The sequence below is a fragment of the Lynx rufus genome, unplaced genomic scaffold, assembly GCF_022079265.1.
Source record: "Lynx rufus isolate CCGP_SWC_20201006 ecotype Redwood Valley unplaced genomic scaffold, mLynRuf1.p SCAF_2, whole genome shotgun sequence".
NCBI lineage: Eukaryota > Metazoa > Chordata > Mammalia > Carnivora > Felidae > Lynx > Lynx rufus.
This window is the reverse complement of record NW_025814834.1, coordinates 87,614,185-87,630,438: the sequence shown is the minus strand read 5'-3', so window position 1 is coordinate 87,630,438 and position 16,254 is coordinate 87,614,185. Positions and strand designations below refer to the sequence as shown.

General features: G+C 35.5%; 1 protein-coding gene across 2 annotated transcripts in view; it reads left to right on the top strand.

The window, feature by feature from the left end:
• ARHGAP15 (Rho GTPase activating protein 15) overlaps positions 1–16,254 on the top strand; it is a 619,400-nt gene that overhangs the window by 128,064 nt on the left and 475,082 nt on the right. The gene's annotated exons all lie outside the window — the stretch shown is intronic.

Below are 16,254 nucleotides of genomic sequence, written 5' to 3'. Positions count from 1 at the left end.
GAACTTGATTATTATAATTACTAGATTAAATGTCTTCTAAGGCCATTTTGGCTCTTGAAGAAAGGTCGGTTCTGTTTTTAAATGTATCACTGAAGTTAGTATAGTGGGTCGTATACAAGCGTAGATAGGTGACATATCCTAGCTGAACTCTCAGGGGAGAGAGAAACTGATCTCTGATTCCGCATTTCCTGGATGCTAATCCAGGTCTACCGAATAAACTGGACCCATGTTAACATTTCTAGAATAAATTATTTTGCATTCTACTTTTAGTCTATTCAGGCATTCATTTTTCATATGCTAGAGATTATTTCTTTTTACCAAAAGAGAGAAAGAAGAAACGAGAAAGAAAACTAAACCTACTTGCCTAGAAATCAAAGGACTAAAGCCAAAAGTGATTAAAGTGTGGATTTACAGAATCAAGGAAGAAAAATAAATTTTGGTTTGAAGTGAGGAATTGCAGATCAGTGATATAGTTTGTCTCCCAAATTTCTTACTCTTTTTGTTATTATGCGATAAATAAAAAATTAGAGGTTATATTTCTAGCTTCTATGATAACCTAAATGATCAGTATGAGTAGTTCTGAACCAGGTTGGGTGAGTTAAGTGGTGTAGTTTTATTATGTATTATGAGCTTAGCATCCTAGTCTCCATGTCATAAACTAAAGACATTAAAATTTGACATTGACATAATTCTTGGACAATAAAAATTCTTGGAGTTGGTCTAAGGTAGCCTTTTAACTTCCTTCTGTTAATCTTCTGAGAAGTTAAGTAAGATCACAAAAGAGGAGAGTCAGGCATGTACAATGTATATAAGACTTCCAATATAGAAGAAAAAATATTTATGCATAATTTTACATAACTTTGTACATAATATACATAGATATATATTTAAACCACTGTATTGATGATATGTATGATGATGTGTATTAATGACATGACATCAACCTTTCCTGAATATGACTGACTGCCTGTTGATAGAATTTGTCCTTGTTTTTCATATTTCTGAATGTAGGTACTTCCAGAGATATTTTAAAAAATTCTCACTTTTGGTAGCTTTTTGGTGAAAATATTGCCAGCTACTTTTGTTTGTAAGGTACCTGAGCAGTTTCTGGGGCTCCAGGGTTCCTTTTTCCAGCTTACCTCTTTTTGTCTTGTATCTTTGTAGTTTAGAGAAACAAGAAAGAGTTGATTATAAAGATGCTGTGAATAACAAAGCTAAAGAAAGATTCCAGTTTCATTTCTTGCTTCATTCTTTTTCGGGTGAATCATGTGGTTTTCTTATCATGCTGATATCTTTTCATCACCCAAACACATGAGTTTAGGAAAATTTACTAATACATATCCATAGATACAGACTATGAGGGCAAACCCTTTGAGAGGAACAATATAAATAGGTTTTATAGTTCTGTTGATGAAAAAGCATAGGGAAGGATTTGCCAGAGAGCTAAATCTAGATGACTAGCATCAATATTTGATTAGATACATTAGCTGGTCTAACTCTCAAATGATCAGAATAAACATGATTATATCTCAAAAACATGGTATTAAGGCATTGTTGGGTGTTTGAGTGTGTGTGTACAAGGGTTTCATTACCTACAGAATAATGAAGTGTTTCTTCCTGACTAAAGCAGACCATCACAGCTTCGGCTGATGTGCTACATCAGAAATAGCTTTAGAATTCCAAGTTTGAATTAAGCTTGGTGTTCAATCTCAGTGTATGAATTATAGATTACAGATAGCGAATGACTATTGAGATTTTTGGTTCAAGAAAAATCAAAGAAGAGCAAAATTAGAAATAATTTAAAATTTGAAAACTGTCTTTAAAAAGTTGATGGATTAGCAATTATATGTCGCATAATTACACCGTCTGTAGAGAAGTTGAACTTAACATGAATAGGAAAACAAATAAAAAAAATTATGTGCCTGAAAGACTCAAAAGCCCACATGTGTGATGCAAAAAAAAAAAAAAAAAAAAGGATTTAATTTGTCTCCTTAGTTTGTATATGCCCTTCGGACATTTAAGTTGTTCATTTTCTTTTTGTATTATAAACCAAATTTCCTTCATAGCCAAAGTCTTATTAAACTAGATTCAGTCTTATGTGATTGGTACATGGTGATATAACAATGACAACATTAATTATGTACTAAGGTTTGGTGTCCAAGAACTCTCAGTAAATCTGAATGATGCTCACTGACTGAGTTCAAGAACATCTGCCTATTTTATGATAGAATAGTCTTTGGCCTAATTGGTACTTCTTAGCAGTAATGACATATTTAAAAAAATCATTAGCAGCTTCTATATTGAAGTACATATAGATAAGTCATTGTGTGTGTTTCAAGTGTATAAATGTGATATCATGTGTGTGTGTCTCTGTATATACCCGCGTACTCTAGCTCAGCCTTAGGAAATAGAATGACCATTTCTGTACATGTGCACACAAACACACAAAGTCATGTTGTACTTATAAAAGGTCATACAAATTCTAAGTCATATTAGTAAATGTTCATTGCTGCTAACTTTTGTTTAATTCTGCATTTAACATAATTTTCAAGGACCATCACAAGTTTGGTAGAGCTTGAGAAAACATTTAGCACCTGAGTGATTTGTAATGAACTGTGGTCCAAGTTTTCTTAGTTAACTAAAGAGCAGCACTGGGTCTTATCAGGGAAAGAGTGAATAAAAAGATTTATGTTCAAATCACATGTTTTAAACATTCCTGCTAAGTGCTAGTTTGCTCTTTGGTGTTTAGCCTGAAATTTAAAGCACTAAGGATTAAAAGGATTACAACATAATCTTAAATAATCCTAAATGTCATTTACAGAGAGATAGTTGTAATAACTAAATAAAACCATGTTAAAAGATGGCAATGTTGTCAGGCAGCATCCCTAACACACGCAGTGCTCTGTCACCTTCTTCTCTCTCCTCACCGATAATACCCTGCGTGTACAAAGCGTTTCAATGAAAGTTCAACTGAGTAAATGGCTGCAAGGTAACTTAAAACAATAAGTAATTTTTTAAGCTATTAATATCTTCTTGTTTCAAAGTTCAAGGTGAAGAAAATTTTTCACTTAGATTTCCTTCCTTCCTTTGACTATCGGGCTGTCTCTGACTTGAAAATTTTTGAAAGTCAAGGGAAGGAATTCATGGCACGGCTATCAAATAGGTAGATGTGCTATCTCTAAAACTTTGACCACCTGCAAGAGCTACCCCCTTATTAAATATACGATGGTCCCAAGCACTGTAATTAATTCCAGGCTGTTTAGATTAACACATACATATTCTTTGCTCTTATCATGTAAATTAGGTTTGTCTCCTCATAGAAAATACAAAGAAAGAGACTATATAGCACACTGCTTTATATTTATTAAACCAGAGGACTGGACTCCTTTCCACCCTTTCAATGGTTATTGCTAAGGCTAGATTCACATTCTTTTAGTTATTAAAAAAGAATTCATTGTCAAAAAAAATTTAAGAAATAGTGTCCACAATATAGGCTCTGTACTCCAAGATGATTTCCAGAGTGTAGACTCTTTTTTCTTCTGTAAATAGGGGCAAAGAATAAGAAAGATACTCTCTGTTTCCTTGGTCCTTTTCATGACAACATACATGACAGTAGATGATTATTTATTTAAAATAATGAAATCATTTATCCTCTAAACGTTTACTGTTTTTCACAGCCAGACAGTGACTAGGCCTTAGTTTTTCTGAGTTTCTTTTAAAATAAAACTTAAAAAATATTCTTACTCATGAACATGCAGCAGACTCTTTTATAGATTACATGCTTTAAATAAGATAATTCTACTATTAATGAACTATGCCTGATTAGAACTATATCAATTGCCTGCTCGAAGGGCAGAAAAAAAAAATTCAGTGACTCAACAAGATGAAAGTCTGTTTTCTTTCTTCAGCACCAATTTAGAACCTCAACAAAAATCATGGCTGAATTTCCTGGATTTGAGATTCTTTTTTAAATATGTAAATATATCTCAGGGGAACAGGTTCTGTCCCTAAAAAGTAAAGTAAATCTCAGAATAGATTTATCATTACTCGTGTTACCTTTTCTGACTTTGGTCGGGGTCTTCTGGCTATAATGTATATTAAACATATTCATGTAATATTTTCCATGGATATGCTTTACATTTAAACATAATTTGATTGCTCTTCCTGATCTGAATATGTCTTAGCTTAAAATGTTTAAGTACTACTTAAGTTTATTAATGCGAAGATAATTTAATAACATCTTGGAAAATGTCATTTTAAGCCAAAAGAAAAACTACTGGTATTTTGCTTTTATCCATTTCCTTCTGTTAAAAGTGGTGGTTTAAAATAAATCTGAGCTTTTACCAGTTTTCTCTTTCATTTTTCAATGCTTGTAGTTAGACTAAATGCAAAAGGATGATTCTTCTACATTCATATATGCATTAGATTTCGAGTAAAGCTGGTTTCACTTTAGAGAATTACTCACAGTATCTTAAAAGGCATGGCATTAAAAATAAACCAGAGTAAGAGCAGCATTAATGTCTAATACAGTTGTTTTTTTTGCTTTCTAGCTTGTCCCAATCATTTTATCTACCTATTAGATATTCATCCATCATTCAGAAGGTGCAGCAGAGAGAGCACGAGAGTCTGGGGACGTGTGTTCCAGTTTGGGCTATGTCAGTTGTAACTTTATGTAAAACCCAGGGCAGGATCCCTCCTCCAACTTGTAGTTTTTTACACCAAGGCAATAAGAGATAACAGTCCTTTCCTCACCTGCCTCCCATCTGTGTAGATGTTAAAATGAGGCAGTCTGGCGAGTGCCTGGGTGGCCCAGTCAGTTAAGCATCTGACTTCAGCTCAGGTCATGATCTTGTGGTTTTTGTGGGTTCAAGCCCCGTGTTGGGCTCTGTGCTGACAGCTCAGAGCCTGGAACCTGCTTCAGATTCTGTGTCTCCCTCTCTCTCTGCCCCTACCCTGTTCTCTCTCTCTCTCTCTCTCTCTCTCTCTTTCTCAAAAGTAAACATTAAAAAATGAAACAATCTGTATTTGAAGGTGATTCCAAAAGACCAATTTTAATGTAAATACAGCCAGGTATTATGCATCTGTTAACCATGTCGTCTCACAAAGCTTTGAGGGAAATTCCAGATGTGGATTTTGGAAGAATCTGGGTAGGAGAGACCAATATCTGTAAAATACAATTCAAGATTTGTGTTCCTCTTCTATTCTCTGTACTGCCTTGTGAACTTAACCAAAAGACTAAGATTTAATTCCTTGGGTAAAAATCTTTTTATTTATTTTGCAGCTAAGGATATGTGTCCTCAAACCTTATGGAAATAATTTTGAATATTCTATTCTTATAAATAGTGTAATTAATGTAATATCCAACCAACATTAGTTAATTAATTAATGTCTTATCCCAGTAAATACTTTAAGAAAAGCATTTTGCCTTGAAAGGCTCTACCAAGCCATTGGCAGCAACTTGAAAAGGGGATCTGGGGTCCAGTAACTGTGCCTAAAAATGAAAGAGAGGCAATGGTAACTCCCTTTATTCCCCTATTGAGATATCAGGACCATACTTATTTTCTTATTCAAGGGAAAGAGATGTGATTATTTTACTGATTTTGCCTTTATTTTTGCCAGTGGGATTGCACAGAAGAATTTTGATGAATGGAGTGATATAATTTTATAATTGAGGCTTTGATTTAGGAATATTAATGTCAGGGGTGTATGAGATTTACAACAAAGGAAAGAGCCTGGGGGAAGGAAATAAAATTGAATCTTAAGAATATAAGGTGAGACTTAAGAATGTTTTGTGAGCCTGACTAATAAAAGGAGAAACAGAAACTGGTTGATGCGTGGAAAATACACCATCAGTAAAGAACATGCCTCTTAGTTCAGGCCATGTGACTTGGGGACCGCTGTCCTTTTGAAGGTTCAATTTTTGAGGACTAAAGCTCTTGTAAAATAAAGTCTCAAGTATAGAATTAAGATACTGATAAACTGAATGTATTATTAGAGGAAACAATACCAAGTGTATGTTGTCTGTTGACTCCATGAAGCTTAGTGGCCTATGGGGGAATGTGCTCCTTTTCACAGCTTCTTTTTTCTACTCACTACTAAAGGACATAATGTGATCTTGTTGTAGTCATTTTTTTTTTTTTGAACTACAATCAGAGCAGAATGCAACAGGATGACAGTAAAGATTCACAACAACCATATCAGTAGACGTTAGTACCAAATTAGCCAAGGGAACCAAGATTTTAAGATTCCAAAATAAAATAAATCAAAATTTAAAGAAAAAAATGAAAATATCAACTTGGTTTCCTGTGCTTCTGACATTTTAGTGGAAGGATGGATGCATGTGGCCTAATGAGCTTAGATCACTGGTTAGCTCCCTTCACATTGTCTTCTGGAGCTTCTGGCTCTGTTTGCTCAAAGATAAGAGCTGTGCATTTGGAATAAATTCTGGATTTTAATTGGACACCGGTCTAACTTCAACATGCTGCTCTTCATTTAGTGACATGATGTAAGTCCCCTCTTTTCATGGAACATACTCTGCTCCTTGAAGTTTTGATAGGATCAGTGTGATGGTCACTATGCCATGCATACGTTGACAGTGCAGTTCCCTACGTTCACAGAACCAAAGTGAGGCTAACTGAGCTACATAGGATTGAACCTCGGACTTCAAACCATATGTATGAGCCTCAGCAAAAGCAGGCACAGCCAGGGACTTCATGAGATCGAAATAGATTGACCAAGTGTTATGGTTTTTCTATTTGTGACTTTCATCTTGTAGAGTTCAGAAGATATTACATGGATACTGTCAAGATAACATTCAAACCACTGGATCTCTTTTTCATGTATGTTTCAAAACTCTGATATTTTTAAGAGGAAGCAGCCATGTTTATTTCATGCTGAGTATGATTTTTTTTAATAGCAAACAGGCTTCTTCCAGAAAAAGGAACGATTTAATCCCTAAAGCTGGTACATAATAGATGGGGCCAGTAAATGGTATCACATTTTACAGCTTGTCCATAAGGATGACACAGGGTAAAATAAAATTGAGTGCTTTTGGATAGCGTAGGATCACTGGCAGATAAATAGCCAATGCCATTCAGTTTTTAGAAACATAAGGTAACGAGGCTGGATCTGAAGGCAAGAGAAAAAATGTATATATTCACAGTGTTTATATGCACAAGCCACTGAGCAGGAGAAAAATCTGGGCAGTGGTGAGCAGACCTCTCAAACCTCAGAGCAATGTTTAAGGGAGTATAAGAAAATAACAAAGCAAGCATCCATAAACAAAGGTTTGAAATGAACACAAGGGGGGAAAAAAGCAAAAAACTAAGTCTAAGATGAAAGGAAAATGCCAGCACTCATACAGAATTGGAGAGGCCACTTGTAGAATCTATGCATAGAATCTCTCAATATATGAGTTAAATGTGTTACTAAAAATTTGGTGGAAAATAAATATTCAAAAGCAAAAACATAAAGCACTGCAGAAGAGTGAAAGATTCTTGGTATTTGAAGGAGAGAGGAGGCTGCTCTAAATTTTATCTTAACAAAACAGGATGTTGAGAGATGACCTAAGTGAAAGAATGAAATAAAATGCCTGATGTTGGGGAGAAATCAGGAAGGGAGCTGTTTGAACTGTTGGCAGATAACAGATCAGATAATAACCAAGAAAGGAACATTCACATTGAGGGTTTAGATGATTTCTGTTTTAGAAGAGCACTATTAGATTCTTGGCTTTAGTCCCACCAATTTGCCTAACATTTTATTTCCAGCACTGGGGAAATTCTACCAGTCTGACTTCCTTGGTGAACGTGTGCAAACCCAAAACTTAAGTGGCAAAATTAACAAATTGCTGCCAACTGCTGCAAAAGGGAAAGAAATGCTGATATGCTTGTGGAGGGGTGTGTGTGTGTGGGGGGGGGGGGGGGGTTGTTGCCCTGGACCTTGATTGTTTTTGTGTTTCTTTTTTTAACTTGAATTTAAGCAATGCTTCATTTTTTAAAATTCGAACACCCATGATCAAGTAGAAGACAAGCTTCTGATATTTGAGATCTGTGGTAGATTTGAAATCAGTTCGTAGAAAGGGAGGTTATGAACACACTCCTTTGATGAGTAGGATGTACCAATGAGGGTGGCAGGAAATTATGTGAAACCCTTCTCTTTTGACAGCTACACTGGAACATTTACAACCACAGATGTTATTTGTCCATCAGAAAGGAAAATATTTGTTTCAAGCCACAGGCATTTTCTACCACAATATCAAAATGAAATTCAACAGCGCTTTAATGTTTCATGAGTAAGAAAATAAATATTTTGGGGGGCCCAAATAATAGAAAGCAAATAGTCCCCAGAAAATATAACCAGTGACATAAAAAAATGGCTGACTTCATTATGAACGAATCTGTCCTTTCACTAAAGTAAGGATTGTTCTATTATTAACATAGGAAATCTTAGATGGACTGTGCATAATGCTGCATTATTCATAAAAGCATTGCTGCCATCTGGTGGCTAGTTGGCGTTTCAGCACTGACTTCGCTGGTTTGATTTTGGCTGGGTGCTTTGGCAAGGTATTCAAAGGAGGGCTTTCTTTATGTGGTAAAATATAAACATGAAATCCCCTGGCCCTAAATATCATTCATCTGACGGCAGTCCTTGTTCTCTGTCCTGTCATCGAATGAAGGATTCAGGGGGAGGTAATCTTTTGTCCTGAACAAGCATATTAGTATATGGTTTATTTAAGGAATTTACTCTTGGCTATTACTGACTGATTAATTTCATAGATACTCATTTCTGTTAGCAAATAAATATGTAGTCAAATATTAGAAAGATTTATTAAATCTAAAGATACACTGTATTTATGAAATAAGAATATACCTGAGATACTATAAATCCCTTATCAGGATCCCAGCATGAATTTTTTTTGTTACCATTCACTGAGTTTGATTTTGGAAATAACACAATTTACAATTTCAAAAGAGATAAATGTATAAGACTTCACAAAACTCAAGCTTTCTTCCCAGTCATTCAATTGTTATATTAAAGAAGTCTGCATAATTGTTAATGACTTAAGAAACTTATGAATTCCTCTTTCTTCATTGATTTACAAATTAAATGACAAATATTATTCAGCTAAAGTGCATATTTTATTTAAAATAAGAGTTAAAATGTAATTTAAGAAATTTTGATGATTCTCAAGCATCAGTGCATTAACACATTTTTAATCAGAAGCGATAAGTTTATCTTTGCAATTTTAGTATATATTTTAAGTTTTTAATAACTGTAGAATGTCTCTTTTTACATAGTGAAAATCCTGATCCTTAAGGTGGATATTCATACAGATCACAGGTCTTTGAAGAGTATAGGAGATAATGAGTTAAAATTGCCCTAAGAGGAAAGTTGAAGTTTAATCCTGGATATACTCAGGGATGATATTTAATAGTTAATATTCAGTTTCTAGTGAATATTTGCCTATATTATTAAGCCCTTTATGATTTAGTAAAAGTCAGATAACAAAGAGGCATTGCACTAAATTTAGAGAGAATTATAATAATGAATGAATATTACTCTGTGCAGGATAACTTGTAAATGCCTATTTTTAACATTAGACTGTGGATTTTATTTTTTCTCAGTTAAGATTTTCACTGGGAATGCATACTCGGTATTACCCTTGTTACTAGCTTCTTTTGCCACTTCAAACGTTTCCTTCTTCACAACATTTCATTTGACTCATGGAAGAACATTGCTCATCTTTCCTGGGAAGATTGCTGAATTCCTCACCCTTACTCTGTCTATTCAGGAAGAGGATGTAAAAAAGACAACAGCAACAACAACAGTAACACCTTAAATCAATAATGATTGTGCCCCTGTCTCTTTCATCTATCAGTATGAAATCTCAAATGGATTATTCTTCTAACGGAATTGGATACAGCCCTATGGTGGTTTCTGATGGCTCCATACTAGAGATAGTAGCTTTGGTCAGGATGCCCCAGGTTGTATTCATAAATTGCTAATGTTTGTTTCAATAACATTTCTTTTTGGCAGCTTTTACAGCTACTTAACACTAAATTCCCATCTAATTAGGAGGATCATTCATATACTGCAATGAATGATGTCACCTTAAATCCTTTAGTATGTAATTGCTAAATGTTATATTTTATAGCTGGGCATTCGATGGTGTATTTGTTTATGCTAAATTTTATGACAGTGACAGCTGTATCTCAGTGGAGGAATGATCCTTTCCTTTCAGAGGAAGCTAGTTTTGAATTCTCTTCAAGCAAATAGTATTGCCATATATGCCCTCAGGCTAGACTGGGTTCCCCATCAAAGCAAAGTTTGAGACTAGGAATTGTGCAACTAGTTTATTTAGAAGGTAATCCCAGAAAGTAAGAATTTAGTTTAGTAAGAGTAAAACGAAGAAGGGAGAAAAGACAATACAGGACCATTATGGAGTTGGTCACAGAGTGGCCAGGATGCTTGTCAGTAGTTTTCACCCAAGGATTGATAGGACGAAGCATTTGTCCATCAGCTTTTCTCCTCTTTGGTTATGATTGCCTCTAGGATAGGATACTGTCTTTAAATCTTCTGGACTTTTAGGCTGCACATGTATGGGTGTTCCCAGAAAGCTCCTTCAGGTGTCCCACTGCATAGACTCAGAATATCCATGGCAGAAAGTGCAAGATAAGTAGTGATGCTTGAGGGACGATGCAGTCAGTACACAGGGATTTGGGCCCACACAGAATTGTTTACACCAGTTGCAGCTGGAGTCACAGTAAAGGCAAAAAGATGTAAAGCAGGACACAGGAAGTATCTGATACAATCCTCCTTGCAATACTCAAAATGACTTGTACCTCACATTAAGTCTAATCCATTGTTGAGTCTTTAAGATGGTGGCTGAGATCCATCACTACAAGAAAGCTGATAAAAAAAAAAGTTTTAGTGGCTAACGTTACATTCTTCCACTGTAGCAGTGTCTGAGGCCATATTTGATATTCATCTTCCACCTTCTCTGCCACTCATTCTAGATTTTTCTCACTATCAGTCAGGCCTGTAACTAGTCTGTTGTGTTTGCCTCATGCAGTAAATAAGACCTTCATACCGGACAGACCCGAATCCTTAATTTTTTGACATGGCCAGGCTCTGTTCACTGAACTTGAAAGTTCACTGCTCTCATGAGGCATGGAAACACCTAGAGACAAATCAGTGAATCTCCTGAGTTCCTGAATCATTTCTCCTGACCCCATTGTGCAGAAGCTACCTGACCTTCTCATTTTAATTAGGGCCAATTATCCCTGAATGTAGTAGCTATTTGTTTGCCTGCTGGACAACATCTTTAGTATCCATAGTTACCAAGCAGTGGCCATAGCTTTACGTTGAGTGATACCGTTACTAGTCCCCGTTAAAGGCAAATCTATTTCCCATTCCCAAAACAACAATTTTTAATTCAGCAAAAGTTGAAAAACTTAGAAGCATAGATACTACAAGTGGGTTATCAACAGAAGCAACTCCTCCTTCTACCTCTTGGTCCTTAGATCCATATATTCTAGTTTTGGGGACACTGTAACATGTTTCAGATATTAATTCAGTGTATATACTATAGTTGGAATATAACACCCCAATCAAACAGGGTCTTTTCCCCAAGCTGCTATCATAACTGGAGTCATTCCATTATTCTGTTAGGTTGATTACTTCTATTAATGTGTTATTTACTAAGAACAGTGGATCCCAGGATCGTGTGTCCAGCATTGTACTTCCTTTACTTCCTTGGTTTGAGAAAATGTTGTGAATGATCTTCTGTTGCAGAATTGGGCTTTCTTATGGGGTGGGGGCAGACAGAGGCATCAAAGGCAAAGAAGGCAAACCCATATCCAGAGCTGATATCAATTCCAGTGAGAATGAATCACTGTTCCCCTGAGGATGGAAAGGGTGTGTTATAGTCAGTTTGCCATTAGGCACCTGGCTGGTCTCCTCGAAGGGTTCAGTGCCTACCTCTGTTGTGAGAAGACTAAGCAATCAGCAGCAGTTACATCAGAGAGTACATCAGAGAGTTAAATCAGAGAGTTACATCAGTCTTGGTGAGAGGGAGACATTCTGTTGGGTGCCTGCATGGTCTCCATCCCTGCCACCATGGCCACTCCACTCATGAGCCTACTTTGCAAGTTCTGAGTGGCTAAAGCAGAGGCTAGAGGACTTTGACTGATTAAACAATCTGGTATCCTGCCTTACTCTCTGGTAAACATTAAAACGTTAAGATGAAACAAACATTTGCATGCTCTTTGCTCACTCCCATGAGTCTGATGACATTTGCCAGACTTAGTTGTCTCCAGTCTTCCAGGCTGTCTCCTTCTAGTCCTCTAACTTACCAGCAAAACCATTCTCCACTTTCTTTTTCTAGAAATCAGTCTATATCCTTATCTCAGGCTACCCTACTCTCTACAACCAAAGTTTATTGCTTCTATCTCTTCCTGAGGATTTATCCTCCTGTTCTATAGGGTGACTGACCCGAGGGTAGGCCTATGGTATAACTACAGTCCATTTTTTGGTGCTCATCAGTGTATTAAATTGAGCCATTCATGAATCGGGATTCAGTTTTTAATTTTTCATCAGCTGGCTTCCAAGAAACCTCCATGAGGCTATAGGTGAAAGCTTCAGGAGAGGCCCTGGCAAAACAGTGATAGATAAAATGGGAGTTTCAGCCATATATTCATGTAACTTGCTTAGGCACTCTGGACCTGCTTGGACCAAATTCTGAAAATACAGCATGTCTATCCATGGGTTGTTGCCCCAAAGTACATTTATGTGGATTTGGCAATACCCAGCTCATCATAGTCACTTGATGTACTGTCATAAGTCACCCAATAATAGGCCAGGAGCTACTTCTCAATGGTGATGATTTGTTTACTACAGGAGGTAAAGTCTTCAGAACCCAGGAGTCTTTGCTATGAGGCTCACATTTTACTCTGCCACAAACTCCACAACAAATTATACCCTAATTCATCATTAGATTTTCTGTCATAAGGACCTGAGTCAAGGAGCTTGCATCACAGCCTGGACTTGCTGAAGGCACTGATAAGTTATGGATGACTACCCTGCTGTATGAAAAGATATCCAGAAATATGCCTACTGCCCAACATATTGACTTACCTTGGTAATGTGGATCCAGGACTTGTGGTTGTATTTCTATATGAGAATATCTAAGTGCAACCAAGATTCCTGATTATAAGCAAATAAATACTTGTTTTAAGCCACTAAATTTTGGACTAGTTTGTTACAGAACAACAGCTAATTGATACAAGTAATATATCTACAAATAGAATTCAATAGCTTGATTTTTATGAAAAATGATGATGTAGTTGAAAGTAAATTTCAACCTGTATACAAGGCCTTTTAAAAGATTATGGAACCACAGTTCATGATGTCAGTTTCTAGTAATCAATTACCAAGCAATGGTTCCTTACAAGGTTGTAGAGCAAATCTAGGTAGTGGCATTTCATCTGGTCATGTGCCTTTTCTGTTACACAGTTTGTTTATAGAAATAGATGCCTAACAAAGTTAACTTCCAGGAAAGATGCCAGGTTACACAGAACCATACCAGAGTCTTAGAATCACTTTGGGCTTTCACCCAAAGTTTTTGCAACATTAGGTGGAGGCAACATAATTTGGCTTGAAAAGTTACAAGGGAAAAAATGACAGCAAATGCTCATGGAACAGCATGTTCAGAGTCTTCAAGACAGTATCTTTCTTGGCTTCTTAAAAATCAGAGAGTTTGTATGCCCATGCTATTTTTTTAACATAGTCTGGACCACCAGGATCCAGGGCTGTCACAGGTCATTGTTAGATCAGCAACTATAGAGGTTCTAACCCAAAAATTGAGATGTAAGACATAAGAGCAGATAAAGCTACAGTTGGGAAATCTAAATATAGCCAAAAAGTTTTGGCACTTCAAGACTTTCTGTGAGAAAGAAAAGAAATTTGATTTCTGTGCTGCTGATGGAAAAGCTCACAAATGACCTAAGAAAACTATACATGACTATTTTCACTGCAAATAATGTTTTTTTTATTTGTTCCTAAAAGTTGAAAATGGCCCTCCATGTTAAAAACCATTAGTTCAGAAAAACGTGAAGACCACATTGCTTTGGGTTTTGGAATAAAATTTTCTAGCAATTTCTTTAATCTTGAAAAATTTCCACATAAAAAGTGCCATTATTATTTCTGAGAACTTTCAGAAGATGTTTATTTGTGTAAGGTAAATGTGCAATTTCCATACCTGCCTCCATCAATATAATTTTTAGTTTTTCTCTTCCCAAAATATGTTAATAAGAGAGTTTAATTCATTGATTTCTTCCTGGAGTTTTTTTTTTTCCTAACATAATTAAACCCAAAGATAAACATAGTGTATTCATATTAAAGCTGCATGATACTGTGACTATTCTGTCTTGGATTAAAATTTTATTTGAATTATCTAATTAAATTAAAATTTAAAATTTTAACAAAGTTTATTATTTCCAAATCTGTGTTAAGTTAACTTCAGGAACAGAAACTGATGAAAAACAGGAGATAAAATTATTCAGTTACATCAAAGCCGAGGTTTTAAATGGTACTTTTTTCATAGATATTTTAAAAGTTGTGTGTGCAGTTATTATTTTTTCACAGTATTGAGTAGAACTCCAGAATCTTGGAAAAAGTCAGTTTTCAAAAATGTCTAATTTATGTTTAAGAAATTGAATAACACTCAACTATTTCCCATTTATTCCTATTATGGCCCTTGTTTCACAGTTTGTTTTATTTTATTTTGGTTTTTTTTTCACAGTTTATTTTAAATCAATTTTCCCACCCCATATAAAATGCCATTTTGATAGCACATGTTACTTTATCTTCTAAAGCCAAGCGAAATTATTTTTTCCAGTGTAATACAAATCAAATCCTGAAAATGTCTTTGATTGGAGAAAGTAGTGGAGATATTTTTCAAATTCAAAATCTAAGAAAGGAAGTAATATTTGGATTATGCAGTAATCCAAGTAATATGGATTACTTGCTATTGGTGACTCCTACTAACTTTTCTGAAACACAAAACAGGGCAAACTAAAAGTAGTCAATAGTTGCCACTGTAAGGAAGCAGATTGCTTTTACAAAAGACATGGTTTGGAAATGATATACATCTATGATTCCTAATTCATGTTTATTACTTATTTTGTTCACTTAGTGTATGAATGTGTTAAGCTTACTTATTAAAGGGGAAATATTTCTGAGACAGTAATAATTTTCTACTTCAATGAATCCAATCTGAAACAGAAGCGGAGAAACATTAGAGGGACCATTTACATTATTTTATGTAGGGTTTCCACTGTATGGACAAAATCCTTATACTTAATGTTTTTCATGGACTTTGCTCAGTATTCACTCGTATTTCCAAACAAATAAAAGAGATATAATAATGTAATGAAGAAAATTTTAACAAAATAATATAAAGGACCCAATGTCATCAGGGTTTTGCTTTACTATAATTCAACTGATGTTTCCTCTATCAGCAAAGACAGGGTAAGGTCACTCTTTAGGAACAAACTTCTGTTGTTCAGCCCTATGCTGTCTTCACTCTGAGTTCCATATTGATGGAACAGCCCCTCTCTGAAATAGATAGGACAGACTGCATGCTAGCCTTTAAATCTCCTACCTCGCATATATCATGTCTGTCTTCATTTCATGAGACTAAGGGAGTCAGAGAGTCAGCATAGCACAGGTGTAGAACCTTCCCATACACAGGGCCGCTGCAGGGAGAGGCCTGGGCAAAAAGGGTAACTAGTAATAGGTCCTACCACAATCCCTGCCCAACTAGACACTCGAGTCACCCGAGAAAACCTGCTTAATCTAAACAAAAGCTGGTTGTTGTTATTTAAATGGAGTAAAATTGCATCAAGCCATTCCAGAGATAAAAGCACATGTACCATACTTCATTGTGTACTTGTAATTGATGGTAACATAATGACTCATGTAAAAAAAAACAAACAAAAAAAACCCATTCAGCTCCTTTAATAAACACTGTTGAGTGTGAAACTAGAGGTCAAGCGATTCTATAACATTTGTCAAACTGCATACCAATTCATACCTATTTTAAAATTAGTTCTAAAGTGTTGAGAATTTAGAAAATTTCCATCAATAATTATTTAAGCCTGTTAGATGCCTGAGTGATGAGAGCTAGAGACCAAAGTTCAAGGTGAAATGCTTTCTGAGGATGACAAAAACAAAGCGAGGGTTAGAAAATATTTG